Below are 19,984 nucleotides of genomic sequence, written 5' to 3'. Positions count from 1 at the left end.
ATAGTAATTGCTAACCTGGACTCTTGTTTACAGTACGAATGGCCTAGGAGGTAGATATTTAATTTCCTAGCGTGTTTGTGGTTGTGGTTGCTATTCTCTTATTTTAAGTGTAATTAGCAGAGGTTGAGAAAAAGGACAACTTATTTGGTTTTAAATTTACATTTGGAGCCATGAAATATGTGGAGAAATACCAAGGAAATCATAACTAATCAATTACGTTAATCTTCATCTGTGTATTTGCCAAAACAGATTGTGTTTCGGTTGGGACAGCACTACTTTGTCCATGTCCTTTCTCTTTCTTGGACGCAGAATGCTAAAATGCGTTTTGTTTCTGGGGAAGGCCGTGCTTGATAATCGTGGAGCTGACGTGAAAGGAGGCTGCAGATTGGAAGGGACTGCCGTGCCTCAGAGTTAAGACGGATGCCCTCTCCATAAGTGGGTCTGCGTGTCTGTGGAGCACATGCCAGCAAAGCAAGGGGGTGCTGATAAACCATCCTTTAGTAAGAGCAGGAAAGAGACAAACAACTGAGTGTTTTCTTTCACAAGAGACCTGTGGAGAGACACGGTCCCGATAACAAAACCGCCAGGATGTTATGTCTTTCTAGGGGAGAGGAGGAAAGGAAGACTCAGAGACCAGGGACCATTGTAAGAGGATTAAGTATCAGGCCCCAGGAAATATCCCTGGAGCCGCTGAGCAGCGTGCTGGGAACAGCTTGGAACCATTAGGCAGAGCCTCAGGGGGCAGGTGCATGCCTGAGGGAGGGACGCAGTGCAGACCTCAGTGTGTCCGCCTCAGCCCAGAGCTCGGCAGGCCTCATGCGAGGGCAGCACAGTGGTCCACCTTGTCTGGCCTGATGGGTGACCTGGATGTCCATTCTGGGTGACTGCATGTCATGAGCCTCCCCAAAAGGCAGCATAGCACATGGCCCCTCTTCCATTGTCTCGGAAGCAGATGGGGTGCGTCAGACCCACACCTCTCCAGGCCCCTGAGGACACACTGGGCTACAATATGTTTGGATCTACAGGTGCATTTTTGGAGGGCATTATTGCATGGGACAGGGACTTCCCTGTGTTATTGTGGGGCTACCATAACAAAATGCCAGATGCGAGGGGCCTTGGACCACAGGTAATTATTTTCTCACAGTTCTGGAGGCTGCAAGTTCAAGATCAAGGTGCCTGCCCATTCAGTTCCAGGTAAGGCCTCTCTCCTTGGCTTGCAGACGGCCACCTTCTCACTGTGTCCTCACAGAGCCTTCCCTCTGTGCACACGCACTTCCCTGGAGTATCTGTGTCCAAATCTGCTCTTCTTGTAAGGACAGCAGTCGGATTGGATTAGGGCCCATCCTACAGCCTCATTTCACGCCATCACCCCTTTAATGGCCCTGTCTCCAAATATAGTCCCCTGCTGAGGTCCTGGGGCTTAGGACTTCCACGTCTGACTCTTTGGGAGGTATGATTCAGCCCGTAACAAGATAGATAATAAATGTTTTACACTTTTGCAGCTTTTCATCTCTGGCATCAGCGTTAAAGCTGCCGCTGGCAGTATGGAAATGAATGACTGTGGCTGCTTTCCAATAAAACTTTATTTATGGCCACTGGAATTTGAATTTCATGCTGTTTTCACACATTGGAAATACTTTTCTTTTTTTTATTTTCTTCATCCATTAAAAATTGTTAAAACTGTTCTCGGCTTACAGGCTGCCTAAGAACAGGCAACAGGCCAGATGTGGCCCTCGGGTTGTAGTTTGCTGACCCCTGGAGCAGGAGAAGTGTCTCTGTAATCCTTTCAGGTGCAATGCTCTATGTGACAGCCAGTCCTCACAGCCTCTCTCTCGAGCTGAGGGGTTTTATGTGGAAACTTGTGTCCTGACAAACATTTTCATAGAGGACTCGGCCCGCTATGGAGACATTTTGCTCTTGGCTGAGATCCCCTTGGACAACGTGAATGGAGCCATCGCCAGTGTGATATGGCACCTGCCTGGTGCCAATGTCGGGAGGAAGGTCACACATGCTGTAGTGGGTGCAGCGGTGAATGGCCTCTAACAAGGTCCCTGTCGGAGCACACCTCTCCTGGCTAAGGAGGCACAGGTGTTACAATCAGAATTAACATCCGCTGCCAGCCCAGGGACCTGGGGCCGAATCTGGGTGAAGGAATCAGGACTTTCGATCATCCTTTCATGGAAAGTGTTTACTGACCGGCACCAGTAGAGGAGCAGGGGTTTCAGGCCTGGGGTGAAAGCCCAAAGTGCTGCCCTGGCGGGGGGGGGGGTGCTGCCCCTTGCCCCTGCGTCTCTCCCTAGTTCTGGGTCTGCCCAGTGAGCTCACTGCCAGTTCTCTCTCCCTAACTGAAGAAGAGACAATGTGTCTTAGGGCCAATCCGCATCCCAGAGGATCCAGCGCTCTGGGTGCCCTTTGCGTTCTTGCCCCCATCCTGGGATGGTGATGCAAGCTGGGGCTGGGCAGGGGGTGCCCTGAGAGAGCGTGGGCACGTTGTGGCCGGGGCTGGCTTTGGGTAGAGTACTGTTGTTTGGTCTGTCAGCACAGCCAGCCATTTCCACCCAGTGGTGCCCGTTCTACGTCTGTAAACCCAGCCGTAAGTAAGTTTCTATCAGACTGAATCTGAGCAGTTCCTCGTTCACCCACATACTGTCTGCACTTAATATGATAGCATTCCGAATCAGTTCTGCAAAGGACACTGACCAAAGATGTTACTCGGTTTCCCTGTCTCCCTTGAAATCTAGTACAACCCACCTCCCTGGGAGCAGGCATAGAAGGGAAATACTGGGTGAAGGTCAGCAAGAGCCAGAATAAGATGCCAGTGCAAGCCTTCCAGGTGCCCCCCCAGACCTGCTGGCAGGTGCCCCCGCAGACCTCCGTTCTTGACCCAGCAAGGGGCACGGCCCAGCTGACCTATAGGGCCTTCTGGTACACACCTGCAGCTGTACGTCAGACTTGGAAGGACTTAGAACAACTTTTGAAGAACTCTCATAATACCAAGTGAAACTGCACACTGTATAGCTCTCCGAGCCCGGTAGAAGCAGTCACAGATACCTTCAGAGATATTGCCCCTTGCTGGGGGACCTGGAAACCCCAGTAGGAAGGCACAAGCATGCAGCATCGGCTTAGGACAGGCGCTGCCTGGTGGCACCTGCTCAAAGCTGGCTGTAGACTGCAACTGAAGCAACAGCAGGATATGGGGCCGAGAGGACTCGCGGTGACATGTGGGGGGCCTCCACACAGCCCCGGTGCGTGGTGGAAATTCTCTCGAACAGGTATCACAGTTCCCCTCAGAGTCGTGGCCAGCTACACTCTCCAAAAAGTCTCTGAACACCTGGATTTGGCGTAGGATTCTGCAGACCCACTGCTGCAGCTGCTCTGCACTGTCATTGAGAGCACCCGTTCCCTCTCCACCGCCCGTTCTAATTTCCATCATCTGCTTTCCTTCATCACTGGCCAAGTTTAGCTGCTGTGCACTGGGGAGATGCCCCCGGGCCTTTCCCTGGGGCTGGGCTGGGAGGGGTTTCTTCTTGCCAGGATTGGTGGCTGCAAAGGCCTGCTCACTGTTAGAAACACCAAGGGCAGCCCAGCCTCCTTTTTTTGTCCTGATCTACCAGCATGAGGAGACAAAATGGCCAGCTAGGAGTTGTAGCTTTAGATTGGGTAGAATTTTCCCTGTATTGCCTTGTGGAAGTGATCGCCATGCTAGGAAGTGAGACCTCTGACCAAGTACACCTTCTGGTTACGGGGCTGGAAAGCACGCATTCCCCGAGTGGGTCTCTAGGACCGCGGTGCAGAAGGTCCATTCTGCTTTCCACCTGGCTCCCATGGTGTATGTCAGTTAGTGGGGACACAGCAGGGGACATGGGCCTTTGGTTTTAGTGCCTCCCTTGTCCCTTGGGGACCAAGCCTGTGTAGTGAGCTGCCATTGGCTGGCCTGCCGGGTCACAGTATCCGGGGAGGACTGCTGTCCCCCCGAGTTATTCTCAGGGTTCCATGTCCCTCCAAGGGGCAAGGAGCTGATGCATTCCACCCACCCATCCCTAACTCAGTGGTGGCTGGTGAGGGCCAGGGAACGGTGCACGGGATGGGGGTAGCCTCCTATTCCTCATTGCTCAGAGTGCACAGCTTTTGCAAAACACACATGACCTTGGAACTCTGGGATAAAGGAGGCAGCTGAGAAGAGGAGAAATGCCAGCCCCTTGTGATCTGAGTGGCTGCACTTCTAGATATGCAGACATTGTACATGAGGTCGTGTGTGTGTGTGTGTGTGTGGTGTAGCATTTCTGCTACAAGGCACACCTATTATTTTCTTCTCTGATCTGGCATTTTGCATTAATATTACCTAAAATCTGGTCTCTGAATTTAGTGGAAGTATAGTCAGAGAGAAGAAAAAACAAGGGCATTAGTTCCTGGTCAGGTATCTTTAATTGACATTAAATAAGTCCCATGACTTCAGATTTCAGTACCACAGAATATCTGTTACATTCCTCTATTTAACACATTTACTATATACCAGGTCCCAGGCATGCTTAGTTTTATCAAGAGAGAATTAAATATCCACTCTTGGCTACCAGGAAAATCTGAAATATATCTAAAAATAGTTTGAGTTTCATTTTTTGAGAACGTATATTCAAAGAACATAGAAACTGTGGTTTTCCAAAATACAACTGTGCAAATAAATAGTCATGGGAAAATTAGAAATGACTAATCAACAAGTAAGCTGGGGAATCGATGGGGGAGGGCAGCCCAGAGCTATTTATGTCTTAATGTTCGGTGACTTTGGAAATATTCATACATAGGGAATACTTTCTATTTACTTACTATTTTGTATTGTTTAGTTATTTTTGTTTGTTTCCTAGGTTTTTTATAAATTTTCATGTGTTTTGGGGTCATAGTTATCAGATGATTTAAAAAATGTTTTTTTTTTTTTTTTTTTTTGCTTTGTTTCTTGGTTGGCCCTTGTTAATTGTTTAATGGAATTTAAAAGATCATATCAAAAGGAAATATTTTTCTCTCTTATCCTGTTTGTGACCTAATAGCTATCTCAGTAATTCTGTGTGAGAAAAATAGGCCTGGTAGAAATGAATAGGCAACAAATTGGCTTATTTTTGAATCATTATTCAAGGACAAAACTCAGAAGGAAAGGACTGAGTTCCATTAATTAAATATGAATCACTGCTATGAAAATGAATCCAGGGGCAACCATTGTTAGGACCTGCTCTTCAGAAAATATGGTGAGAAAAGTCAGGACCCAGTGGGGAGGAAAGGGTCTCTTTATGGCGTCTATTTGTTAGGTGTTTTGAAAAGCTAAATAAACTTGTAATATAGTGAGACATGAAATAAATGTGAGGCTATCATTTAAATCTGTAAACGTAAACTCAATTTAAATTCTGTAAAACTATTAGAGATGCATTAAAAATACCCAACTGGTCTGCCATCGAGTGGTGGGTTAAATTTTCTGAAAGCATGAGGACTGTAAATATTGCTACTGTTTTCAATGGTTGAAATAGCTTCTGATATTGTAATTTCACTGTGCAAGATGCAGTCAGGTATGAAGAGTATGAAAATGGTCAGAAGGTGTTAACTTCCGATTGCACACACACACACACACACACACACACACACACACACACACACACACACGTGAGCCAGGGGGTACCTAAATGGCAACAGAATACGCTGGCTGACTGCAATTGTTTCTATTCCGGCACCATTGTTTTACTATAAAAAGTGGCCAGATAAATCACTGCTTATAGTTCTCATTGACTCTTTGGGGGGAAAAAGACAAGTCTCTTTATTGCTATTGATATTTCACTTCTTTGGGTGAAATATTTCCCATGCTATCAAGTACTCTCAGATATAAATTCTGAGAAAACCTCATTAGTTCATTTTAAGATCAATCCATTTTTCAAATGTCTAGAGTATCCATATGCTTAGCGATAGATTTGGAACAAAATAAATGAAGCTAAAGAACCAAACAAATCTTCATACATTTTTATTTAAACTCTAGAGACAGTTATCTCATTTTTCTTATTCTACTCTCATGTTCCACCCACCTACCAGTTCAGATCCACCCCTCCTGCTTGAGCTGAGGTTAGTATTTATTTTTATAGTTTTAAAATGAGCTTGCATATGTCATATATAAATATAGTCCTGTGGTTAAAAATTCAAACAATTCCTATGAATCTAAATGTCCATCGCCTCCAACCAATCTCGTTCCTCTTTTCAGAGATAATCATTGTGTGTTCATTTGCTATGGTTGTGTAACAGATGACCACACATTGAACATCTTAAACCAGCACCCATTTCTCATCTTGGTTGCGGGGGGGCTCAGCTGGTGTTCCTGCTCAGGGTCTCACCAGGCCAAGCTGCTCCCCTGGGGCCCAGGGTCCTTTTCCAGCCTCAATGGTCTTGGCAGAATTAATTTCCTCTTCACGCTTTCCATGTGGTGCTCTCCATCTTCAGGCCAGCAAGGTTCTCCTGTGTCTCCTGCTTTGAATGTTCCTCTACTGCCGCTCTCTTCCATTTCCTCTTCCTCAGTAGAGAAAATCTTTGCTTTTAAGGGTTCCTGTGTTCTTATTCTAAGGTCCATAAATTACGTCTTCTTCCACTTAACTCAGGGGTATGACACCAGGGGATGAAGGTCTCGGAGACCAGACTATGGTATCGATTTGGTGCTGTTTGAATTAATAATTTTGGGGTCCAACATGTAGCTAACTTTTAGGAATTGCCATTAAGTACTTGACACCAAGTTGTTTTCACTATTTTGTGAGTTTTCATATAACTTAGATATAACTTATGATGCTATTTAAATCATTCACATCTTGAGTTACCTGCTAGCTGTAGACTTCAGGCTTGCTTTAGCATCTCCCGCTGCTAGCTTGTCTCTGCCTGTTTCTTCTGGTATCTCCTGTAGTTTTTGCTGTACGGAGCATAGGTATTCTGAAATTATCGTCCTGGTGAATTGCACCTTTTGGAATTGGAAGTACAGTCCCAGCCGTTGTGCACCCTACATAGTCGTTACAATATTATGGATTATATTCCCCATACTGTATTTCACATCCCCATGACAATTTTATGACTACCAAATTATATTTCCTAATCCCTTCACCTTTTCACATATCCCTCAACTCCCCTCCCATCTAGCAACTGTTAGTTTTTTCTCTGTATCAATTAGTCTTAGGGGTGGCTTTCACCTGTCCTTCTTATTCACCTGTCCTTCAGAAAAATTTCAGAATGCATATCATCCAGGTTTTTCTGTTTCTTAAGAGATTTATTCGTAAGTTCTATAGTTTTTAAAAATTTTTATGGCTCTTGTGAATGGATTTTTTCCCTGTATTGTGCATTTTGTTATTTTAAATATAGGGGAAAGTTATTTATTTTTTTCTTTGTTTATTTTTGTCATAAACCATAAACATAATCATGTTTATGGTTTCAGTCTTACTCATATTATCCTTCAGCGTTGGAATGTTACCCCACCACTGCTGTCATTCCAGAATGGAATTCTAGCTTCCTTCATAAATGTCTTTCCTGAAAACTCCTTTCTTTAACACTTTCCCTTTTGTCTAAAAAGACTTTCAGTGTATTGACACAATTAAGGTATCTGGGCTGTCTTTATTGTTTCATAAATGGGTTTCCTTTACAGATTGGAAACTATGTGATGACTGTGACCAAATTTCAAAGTTATTCTCTTTACACAAACGATTAAGTCCTGAGGTTGTCAGTAAACGCTTACTCTAGTGACCATTCTTACATATATAGAACGGCTATTGTTTTAGCACAATGACTATCATATTAGTTGCTTCTTATATTCTATATATTTATAAAGAACACAGGCTTTCCAAAGATTCTGCCTTTTCAATTTTTGCTGAATCAATCAATGATAATAACTAAGATTCCCTAGCATAGACAATCACTTTTTTGGAAAAAAATTTGAAATGCAAGCAAAATTCTGAGAAGACAACCTTCTAATCATATACTCTCATCCGAAAAAGAATGGCCAAGAATTCTGGCTTGGAAGTTGTTCCATTTTGTATGCAGTTTCATTGGTCCTGGGTGCCACATACCCTGGAGCATTTGTCATCATAAGCAGAGGACGTTTATGGGCCTGAGACCCAGGAGGTCAGATGTGGTGTGCTGCTGCATTGTCCATTACTGTTATTTACATTCACACTGGAACCGAATCGGTTTCCCGTTTCTTTCATTTAATAATGTTTACATTGTGGAAATAAGCTGGCAGTAAAATTTCTTGGCCATGTTAATCTAGCTAGTGAATTCTGCCTTCTCTGGAAACAGAATGGCTGTGTGGCTGAGTGCGTGACCTTCATGTCCCATTCCCCCTGCCCCCCACCCCCATTTCCCAGTCAGGTTCTAGATGCCGATCCTTCTATCTACATCACCTGCTCAGCCAGCCGCTTCGAGGAGCCTGGGTATTTGTATTAGCCTAGCTTAATATTACACTTGGGGGGTTAATTATCCAGTCCAAGCCTATAAAGAGTCTGGAAGACTATAAAACTCTTCTGTGCAAGCTCAGTGGAAGGGAAGTTTGCATCAAGTTCTCTGCATTAAAATGGTGCAGTTAGAAATCACACTTTATATGAGAATATAAGTGACGTTCAGACACAATGTCTTTATTTTCTGGTCAGGGGTTGTGAGTATCTCATCCTAGTTCAGTTCACAGGCATGAGGAATGCGTAATTAAATCCTTCAAATTATGATTCATGTGTACATGTAAAAGTATCATCTAAAACAAGGTTTGTACCCTGATTTTTATAGCTCGGAAGCTTTTTTCTTACTGGAAGCATAAAGGCATAGCAAGACCACTGGGAGGTGGGTTATATTAAGGGTGGATGAAGATTCCAGAGGGAACTTGGCTTTCTCTTCCCAGGAGTCTTGAAAAATAGGGGAGCTTGTCATTGGTCTGCAAAGAGAAAAATGAAATAAAAACCTCCTGATTACATCTTCCAACCCCATGTTAATGATTCAGGAACCCATCCCTCAGGCAATTTCTATGTGTGTATATATATGTATATATATATATATATATATATATATATCCCCAAAGCAGTTGTAGGGGCTGTGGGTAATTGAAGTATTGTGCATAATATTTTCATTTTTGGATCTCAGTCTGGTGTGAATTTTATGCCCTTGCTTGACAAACACACAGGAGCCCGGGCCTGAAATTTGCTTCTTGAATGATCACGCTGGGCCTTGTAACTGAGATTTACAAATATTTCTTATTAGTGAGGCAGCCGGAAGTATAAGCCCCTGGAAGTACAACTTCGAGCAGGAAAAAATATTATGTGACACATGAGAAGGCCTAACAGCTTTCTTCAGCAGCCACGCGAGACAGGGAACTTCGCATTGCAGTCGGGCTGGATGGAAACCAAAACCAGTGAGCGAGCCCAGCACATGGGGTAATCAGCAATTCTCTTGCGTCAGAACTCCCATGCCCAGAGGAACCCCTGTACTGAGCTCCGGGCTATTTGGCCACACGACTCTTCCTCTTGATTGTCATGATTTGTTTTTTCAAGACTGGCTCAACTTCGCTATTACTCTGCTTGTCCTGAGACACCATCCCTGGAGGCTGCGACAGCATACACCTCATCTGCAGGTGGAAATGGAGATGGAGATGGAGATGGAGATGGAGGGATACAGTGCTTTCTCACAGATGGTGGCATCACTGCGGTCGGGTGTGGAGGGAGAAATGTTTCTGGTTCCAAATTGGAGACTCTAAATCTGAGTGCATGTAAGCAGGAGTGGAAACACCATGGTTAACCTTCCCAGCAGTCACAGTCCCACGGGGGTCTTGTGGACTTCTGAGTCACCTGAGGAAAGGCTGCTGAGTAACTGAAGACAACGTGGTCCACTCTGGAAGGACCAGCACTGTCAGTCAGTTAGATGGGAAAAGTTACAGGTCCAAAAAGGGCTGTCTTCTTGTTCTTTTCAGCCAGTTCTGCGCTTTGATACGGGCTCTGCTGTCAGAGATTTTGTTAGGAGCACAAAGGAAAGCCCTATATTTCCTTTAGATGGAATAAAGATGACAGACACTTCCTGTTAGGGACACAGAGTTCTGTGTTCCTCTCATGCCCCTGGTGAGCTGATTCTTCTCAGCTCAGCTCCATGACGGCTATTTCTGGGGCCCAGGGCTTTTCGATAGGGTCCTCGGGTGTCAGTCCTGACTCAGGAAGGACACACTGCTTTGATCTTCCATCACCACTTTTCCGGGAGGGAGCTCGTGGGAACCTGAGGAGAAACCCACGCGTTGCCTGCTAGCTATAAAATACTCCCAGTGCCTTGTACTAAATTTAACACGTAAAAGAGACAAGGTGATGCTCACTGAAATAGAGGAGGGATTACACAATTCTGGGAGTGTCCTCTCTGGACCAGACTGTGAACACCTGTGTTAATATCAGGTCGTATCCATGTGTGCCGCACACATGGTAGACACGCAGCGCATACTGGTTTATAAATATGTTTACAAGTAAAAAGCCCTCAGATAAAAGGCAAAGATTATTTTATGTTATGTAGAAGGCTGCTATAAGAAGTGTGATTCGAATGAAAAATATGTAGCAAATTTAGAAGTTTAAGTCTGCTGTCTCTAGGAATAATAAAATACAACAACTAAGTGGACATTGTGGCTTTCACATCATAGATATGAAATGTTAAGCTCTAACAGAGTTTTTGAAAGCTCGATTAGACAGAAGCAGAGACCACCCAGATGAGAACAAGCAAAGGCTATTTATTCAGGGTTTGCTCTATCGAGGGGGTTGGCCACTGTTACTTGGGTTTGGCGCAGACTCAGTGGGAAGCTTTAAAGCAAAGAAAAGGGAGGTTCCAGCTGTGCCCTGATGGGCCTGGGGAAGCTGCTGGTGGGCTGGGCACCCTCTGTGATTGGTTGGATGTGTGTATTTGGCTTTCTCCCATTGGTCCTAAGTGGGCTCAAAAGTTAGGGAAGCTGTCAGTTACTAATCAGGCCCTGGCTGTTTAGGGCCTGTTGTTACTCGCGATGTTGTTTGGCTTCCTGAACTGTTTGCTGGAGATAAGAGGCTAATGATTGGACCTCCTGCATGTCTGACTTGCAGATAGTGGGTTAGCTTCTATCTGGACCAGTGACTGCAGATAGTGGGCTGGTTTCCGGGACTGTTTGCGGCAGACAGTGGGTCAGCTTCAGGTTTTGCCTCTCGTCTGGCCATTGTCCATTTCTATATTCAGTGTCTCACAGTTTTGAGACTACGAGACATCAATGCTGAGAGTCAAAATATTTGAAAACGTATGGAAACGCCTTTAGATTGCAAGAGTAAACTCAGCCCTGTGTTTGTTTATACATAAGAAAAGATCTTTGTGCCCACAATGCTTTATAACACTCTTGAAATGGAGTGAGTCTGACCTTAATTTTTAGGAGCTCTCTAGGCCATAATTAGAAATGTTCAACTGAGAGATAATTTTCCAAAGTGACAGTGAAGGAGTCCAATTTATTTAGCTTTGCAATTAGAACAAAAGTGATTCCTCAGGACAACTGGAATGATGAATTGTTCCAGAGCAAACTGTGGAGAGACGCGAAGAGTGAGGATAAAACATTCTGGAAGGGGAAGTTGGGAGAGTGTGGGTGCCCAGAGGTTACTGCAGAATGAATGAATGGCGTAAAGACCGGGCGTGCTATCAGCCCACATGCCAAGTGGAATTACAGGAGACCGGTGGAAAATTACAGCAGCATAAGAAATAATTACCAGGGGAAGCAGTGATCAGATTAAAAAGTGTGGAACAAGAAAATAGCTTGCAGTCTAAGGCCAATCATAAAGCAGATACTTTATCAAGGAAAATGCTAAAATGATAGTATGCTTTGTAGGAAGTACAGGTTTGGAGTCTGGTAGTTTGACTACAGATTGAGTGCTTCTCATTATGAAATAGATGAGATTTTTTTTTTTCCTGGTGAGAATTTTGAAAGAGCAAAACAACTATAGATTCAGTGATAGTCAAAATGACACCAAAATAATAGAAGAGGGGCACCAAAAATAGACCCTCTGTGGCTTAGGGCATTTTTAATTTCGATCCATGAAAAGTCAGCTTTATCAGTATAAGCTATTGTCGTGATGAAGCCGTTAGTTGCTTTTGTGAAATTTATGGATTAAAAAAAATTAGCGTTGGTGATTATGTACTTTTGTACCCAGTTTACTTCACTCACTCAGTCCTGAATGGCTTTCAAACAGGATACTTTTTTCTTTTGCATAAATAAACAGCAAATATAATCTCATTTTCACTGCAAAATCTTTTCTTTCAGAGTCTGTTCTAGCTGCAGTAACAAAAATGCCGTAGACTGGGAGGCTTATAAACAACAGAAATTTATTTCTCAGGGTTCTGAAGGGTAAAGTCCAAGGTCAAGGTGCCACAGATTCCGTGTCCGGTGAGGACCACTTCCTGGTGCCTCGACGACCTCATGGTATCCTCACATGGTGGAAGGGACAGGAGAACCCCCTGGGGTCTCTTTTATAAGGGTGCTCATCTTATTTATGATGGCTCCCCTCTCAGGACCTCGTCACCTCCCAAAAGTCCCAGCTCTAAACACCGTCACTCTGGGGATCAGGTTCCAACGTCCGCATTTTGCAGTGGGTGGAAACAAACATTTAGTACACAGCTCTCTCCAAACGTGTTCAAGATCTGGATGAGATAAAAAAAAAACAACAAAAAACAAACCCTCAGATATGAAAATAACTTATTATATATATCACTGTATTAAAGGGGTTTTGGAAAACACCAGTATGTAGAAAGAAGCAAAATATTAAGGAATAATTCTATAATTTAAATAAAAATTTCTTTAAAAAGTTTTGTTTTAAATTTCCTTTCAGGGTTTTTCTCTCCTTGAGTACAATTTGTTTTTTTAAACACATTTTTAAATTCAGTTTTTATATTTTATTTTCTTCACTAAATAATTATAACACGTATAATTTAGAAAGAAAAAAAAGAAAACCCACATAATTAGCTTCTGTATTTCCTACCTGGAAGAATAAATTGGGTACCTTTGCTTTGCTCAATATTCTTTGTTTTTGGTTACTTTATGAGAAGAGTCCTTTTGAGTTCACCCTGATTTAGTAAAGTCTCCTGGAGACCTTTTGGTACTTATATTTCTGAACTTGAGCTTACAGTTCTCTTAATTTTGGGAAGGTAACTGGTTTAAAGTTATACATAAAGTTTTGTCTGTAATGTCTGGAGTCTCCCCTCTCCGACCACCCCATGCGTCCTTTTCCTCTATTGAAAACTTTTTAATATGCCAGATCTCAAACACCAACAAGAAAGGAGAGAATAATCTGATAAGCCCTGTGTATCGCCGCCTTAATTATCCATTTTTCTGATTGGAGTTTGAATCATGTGGGAAACTTCTGTGGGGAACAAGCATTTTTAGAGGGATGTTCTGTATTCAGTAACAAGATAATTCCCCTAAAAAGTAACAAGATAATTCCCCTAAAAAGCAATCATAATGAAGAGTGGTGCTTTCAGTCTTGATTGAGTCTTGTCTGTATTTTCAGGTTCCTGAATGTGGTTAACTCGTCAGTGCTGATAATTGTAGGTGGTGATGCTCACGAGCGTTTTTGTGATTGGGTGTTTTACCACAGTCCACCTCATTTTCTCTATCTTGTTACTGAATACAGAACATCCCTCTGAAAGTGCTTGTTCCCCACAGAAGTTTCCCACATGATTCAAACTCCAATCAGAAAAATGGATTTTCCTGTTCTTCCGTTCTAGTTTTGATTTATTTCTTGATTGACTAGAGTTGGTTTTTCAGTATTTTGTGAAAGGAATATTCTGCAGATTATAACTTTTGAAACTCCTAAAATAGAGTACATGTTGCAAATAGAGTACTTATGGCATTTAGTGTAGAAGAAAAACTATGAAGAATTTTTTTTTTCCTCTCTAGGTAACCTCTACCACCATCCCCTCACCCCCACCAGTCTGCGCATTAAAAATAAATCCTTGATGTTAAAATCACTGTGGTCCATCTGTTTTGTGTGCACCGCGTTTGCCTGGAGTATGGTGACTCTTTCTGAACCGTGCTCGGGAAGCCTGGGTTATGTCTCCTTTACCTCTTCCCACGGTCTATTTATTTGTTCTTCTCTCCACATCACGATGATCTCACACCTCCCTCCTCCAAATACAATCCTGGCTACCTTGTCTAGAATACTTGCTATGTGCCAGTGAGGATGCTTTCTATAATTGTGGGCTCATTTTATGTTTATCATTCAGGTTCAATTTTCCATGGCAGCAGTCTACCTGTGTGCTGTCTCCAGTGTCAATTTCAGTGTCCTTTTTTGTTTTGAAATTTGTCTGCAGTTCTCCTTTATTCTATTCATTTTCTGACCCACTGGCTTTCTTCAGTCGCATCTCTTGCTTATTTTCCCCTTATGACTTTCTACTTCTATTTCATAAAGCAAAGGATTACTCGAGTCTTTTTTTTTAATATTGTGGTGAAATATACATGACATAATCATTTTAAAATGCTAAGTAAATGAATCTAGATTTTGTGAAATCACCCCATTGTTTAAACCCTAAATAAGACTAAAATAAAACTGTATGTAAAAATTACTATGTGTACTTAAGAACATTTGGTCCACAGGCTAAACAGATGCTGCCAAATATATGGGTTACAGTGACAGTGTGTCGGAACCTCGGACTATTCCCTAGTGATGGAAAGAATATTGTCACCTACTTTCCCCACTATTTTTTATAATTTTAACAGTAAAAACAACAGAAATGTCAAACATTTCTTCGTAAACCCATGAAAAATGTCCTCATGTATCTCAGAACAAGTAAGTAACATAAGTAATGGATAAGAGAACGTTTATGTTTAGGTTAAACGAGACATTCTGATACTTTCACTATTCTTTCTCTTCCAAGGACGGATTTCATTTCTCACATGACTCCTGTTCTGGCCCTGTCTTTGCGCACCTGTGAGTTTTCATCTTAGTTGTGTGTGTGACTTTTCTGCTTCATCAACGAGTATTAAAGTCAAAGAGATCTAGATAACTTTGCCCACTTTGAAGACATCCCTCTCCTTACGTAAATAGAACAGCCAAGTATAGAGTGCGTGGCCGTGTCTTGCTCCTGTGTTATTTTTCATGTGTTTCTGCTGTAAATGGAAACAGTGTCCCCAAAGTTCCTGGTGCAACGTGAAGCATCCTCTTTCTTGTCATAGGAAAGTGCCTCAGTGTCATTCTGTCCCAGCTCCAGGGTAAGCAAGCATCACCTACTGGATTTGTGTGCTCCGGCGGCCATTACCGCATGCCACAGCCGGGGCTGCAACAACAGACGGTATTTTCTCACCATTCCGGAGGCTGGAAGTCCAAAATCAGGGCCCTGAGGGGTTGCTTTCTGGTGACAGCCCTCTTCCCCCTGCCTTAGACAGCTGCCTTCTCGCTGCGTCCTCACATGGCATTTCCCTGTGCATGCAGGGACACAGAGATCTCAGGTGTCTCTCTCTCTCTCTCTCCTTATGAGGATGCCAGTCATGTTGAATTAGGGACCCACTCTTATGACCTCTTTTAACCTTAATCAACTCCTGAAGGGCTCCATCTCTACCTATAGTCACATCGGGGGTTAGGGCTTCAACCTGTGGATTTTATGGGGATGTAGTTCAGTCCACAACACTTACCTCACGAACGGTTCTTCTTCAGGAAACCTAATTTTTTTCTGCAGTGCAGCCTAGAGTGGAAGGGACCAAATAATCCAATAATATAAATTATATGCTGGGGTCATATAAATGATGACAGAAATAGCAGAGGTACAGAAACTGGATAATCTTGTTTCCTTTTTTATTAATTGGGGAAGCTTTTGAGTTTACTTAATATAAAAATAAAACTTTAAATGCCTGAAAGTTAATAATTATATATATGTATATATAGGTTATATAATAAATATTATACACATGTATAATTATATATGTACATGTAAATATATAAAATGAGGTAACATGTTTCCTCCTATCTAATTTATATTCTAAAATTTAATTTTGCAGATCGCTTAACCATGAGGAGTAATCTGATGTGTTTGTTTTTGAAGTAATTATAATAGAGGAAGTGGTTTTTTAATTGGGAGAGAAAAACACACAGAATGAAGGAAATACATTAGTAAAAAGGCTGATGGTACCCATTTTCCTATTTTGAATGGAAGAATTCTCTGTAAGAGACATTATCTTTGAAAACTGTAATCCTTTCTCTATGTGGCCACAACCAAAGCTTCCTGAACAGTCAGTTTTGCTGAAGTGAATGTTTTTCTTTAGGTGACGGTTAGTTAGCCAGCTTTTGCATGCTCATTTATCAAATTGTTCATCATTTAGCCTTTCCATGTGTACAATTTGGCGCTAGCGACTGAGTTCTCAGACGTGTAACCTCTACCAGTTATAAAGAAAAGGTATCTGATTTTACTCTCTTTGTAGGATAATTTACCTTGATGTTTTAGTTGGAGCAGGAGAGACTGTCAAAATTTCCAGATATTTCAGATTCTGTAATCAGAGCTTCTCATTTAACCATGCAGACCATTGACTGGTCCTGGAGCTGCCCATTAGACAGGGCCGGAAGTCTGCAGGAAGAGGGAGGCGGGGCCAGAGCACAGGTGTCCCCACCCCCTCATCAGTCCTGGTATTGCAGAACCCTTTATTCACGTTGCCAACAGGGACAGAAGAAGTGGGTGTTAGTCTAGTCTGGTTTCTAATCTCAGAAAACAAGAATTATGGCTCAATAATCTACCTTAAAATTAAGTTCTGTCATGATGATTTACTAGTGACCTTCCCCAGCCACTGTACAATAGGATTCCAAGATGTCAAGAAAGCCAGGTGTCTTGTCAATGGTGATATCCAGATTTCAGTGCTGTCTGGAAAGAGGTGGAACCTAGTCCAAAATGCATCTATTCTCCTGTCATAACAACTTCTCCAGCAGATCTTGGAGTTTATTTCTTTTTAAAAGACTCCCCTGTTGGACTTAATTTGGTCATACTATTTCTTCCACTAAAACTTTATTTCTACTCGGGTTTTTATGGACAAAGACTTTCAACTTTGTGTAGGTAAATAACAGAGAAAGAAAGGGAGAGCTGGGTGAGTGCAGGGCACAATGGTCCGAGGGCGACCCCATGGCCTGAGCCAGTCTGACGTTGGTCCAGTGTAAGAGGGTTTCACAGACCCAGCCTTTGTAATCAGGATTTATTTTCTCAACAAGAGAGGATTTTCTTCATGAAGTTCTGCTGACAAAGCGTTCATCATTTTCCTGTGAGGCTGGGTGTCGTGTATTTATGCTTCTGCTAGAAAAGCAGGCATGCAGTGATCTGGAAAAGGCACACCACTCCTGAGATGATAGAAGAACCTGGAAGTTTCCTGTGCCTACATATCCAAAACGTCCATTCTGAGTGGACGCACGTTGGGCGTGTGATAGATGAAGGACTTTATCAGTGTTTGAAGTTTGCAGTGGAAGCATATGTGTGATTGAGTGATTGGGTTTGCGTGTTTTTTTAAAATAAAACATACATAATGCAAGTCACTCTGTCCCCTTTTCAGAGACTGTTTAACATATTTAATATTTAAAACATAAAAATTTCACTTAGATTATTAGAATTGTGATACAAGTATGGATTATATCTCTTCCTTTTGCCAGCTAGTGGCAAAACTAGACGCAAAACTTCCAGAGAAATGTTGGCCTGAGAGTGGAGGTTTGAGTGGCAGAGGTGACCATAAGTTCCTACTGGTTGGACTGCTATCTGTCACCATGTACCAAAATTAAGTCAAAATGGATCAAAGACTTAAGCATAAGACCTGACACAATAAACTGCATAGAAGAAAACAGAGATACTAAGCTTAGGGACCTTGGGTTCAAAGAGCATTTTATGAGTTTGACTCCAAAGGCAAGGGAAGTAAAAGCTAAAATAAGTGAATGGGACTATATCAAACTTAAGAGCTTCTGCACAGCAAAAAAAACTGTCAACAAAATAAAGAGGCAACCAACTGAATGGGAAAAGATTTTTGCAAACAGTGCCTCCAATAGGGGCTAATATCCAAAATATACAAGGAACACATGAAACTCAACAACAAAAAAACCAACAAACCAATTGAAATATGGGCAGAGGACCTGAAGAGACATTTCTCCAAAGAGGACATACAAATGGCAAATTGACATACGAAAAAATGCTCAACATTACTAATCATCAGAGAAATGCAAATAAAAACCACAATGAGATATCACCTCACCCCACTCAGAATGGCTTTCATCAACAAGACAAATAGTAACAAGTGTTGGAGAGGCTGTGGAGAAAAAGGAACCCTCATACACTGTTGGTGGGAATGCAGACTGGTGCAGCCGCTATGGAAGGCAGTGTGGAGGTTCCTCAAAAAATTACGATTAGAATTACCATATGACCCAGCAATCCCTCTCCTGGGTATCTACCCCAAAAATTTGAAAACATTTATCCATAAAGATGCGTGTGCTCCAATGTTCATTGCAGCTTTGTTTACGGTGGCCAAGACATAGAAACAACCAAAATGTCCTTCGATAGATGAATGGATAAAGAAGTTGTGGTATATATACACAATGGAATACTATTCGGTGGTAAGAAAAGATGAAATAGGACCATTTGTGACAACATGGATGGATCTTTAGAGTATAATGCTAAGCGAAGTAAGTCAGACAGAGAAAGCAGAGAACCCTATGATTTCACTGATATGTGGTATATAAACCAAAAAGAACAAAAGAACAAGACAAACAAATGAGAAAGAAAAACTCATAGACACAGACAATAGTTTAGTGGTTACCAGAGGGTAAGGGGGCAGTGGGGTGGTAGATGAAGGTAAAGGGGATCAAATATATGGTGATGGAAGGAGAACTGCCTCTGGGTGGTGAACACACAATGGGATTTATAGATGATGTAATACAGAATTGTACACCTGAAATCTATGTAACTTTACTAACAATCGTCACCTCAATAAACTTTAATTAAAAAAAAAGTTCCTACTGGTTGAACAGTTCCTGTGACATGAGTCCTCTGGAAATACTGAGTCTCAAACAATATTTTCCTCCAAGGCTGTAGCGTTTGGTAGCTATTTTTGTCTATTGTTTTTCTCTTCCAATTCTATGCTCTGTACAGATCTGTAGATTTTTTTTTTTAACAAAAGGTATGTCTGTGGCTAACTGGCATTATTTGTAACAGAGGTCAGGGGATTGCACACAAACTGTTTCTTCACAGCTGATGCATGCTGATGTCTATAATGACATGGCAGGGATGCAGGGGTACATCTGTATGGCTGCTTATCATGCAGAAGGTGAGGCGACAGGGGGTCAACATGCAAATAAAACACGGTTTCCTTAAACAACTTATCCTCATCTTAGACACCTAGGCTTCAAGTATTTTCTCTTGTGACCCTACAAGTTGCTCTTGTATTGCATTATTCCTTTAGGCTGTCACCTCAAGCTTTTGTGCACCACACATGAAATGGTTCCTTGGATCCTTGCTGCACTGGTTCTCCTGTGGGTCCGCTCTGACCCTGGGATGGAGGAAGAGTATTGGAATAGTCCAGATGGAATGAAAACCTCTTCATCTTTTCAAGTAGCATCAGAATTCCACTGCCACCTCAAGTAAGTGTTTAGTGTGTTACTTGTCTGGAAAACTCTAAATTCCTGTAGATAGAAACATGTGAGATAGAAACATGGTTTGCTCACGGTCATGGTTTATGTGCCAGCCCAGCTGACAGTACTGTGTATTTGGGTTTTCATGGAGAACAAGGAACTTCAATGCAAAGGTACACGTTGCCACTTCCAAACTGAGAATCGTAGACAGCTGTGGGTGAACAAAGTACACAGCATTCTGGGGCTCTGGGGTGTGAGATTAGAACTCATTTTAGAAATAGAGCGTTTCCAGATAGAAGAATAAGTGAAATCAGGATTCTTAGCTACTCAATTGGCATAAATTATTCTTCCTGAGAAAGTTGATGAGTGGCTATTTACATAGCTGTACA

This window comes from Rhinolophus hipposideros (genome assembly GCF_964194185.1).
Source record: "Rhinolophus hipposideros genome assembly, chromosome: 17".
In the NCBI taxonomy this organism is placed as follows: Eukaryota; Metazoa; Chordata; class Mammalia; order Chiroptera; family Rhinolophidae; genus Rhinolophus; species Rhinolophus hipposideros.
Note: the sequence above shows the minus strand (reverse complement) of the source record.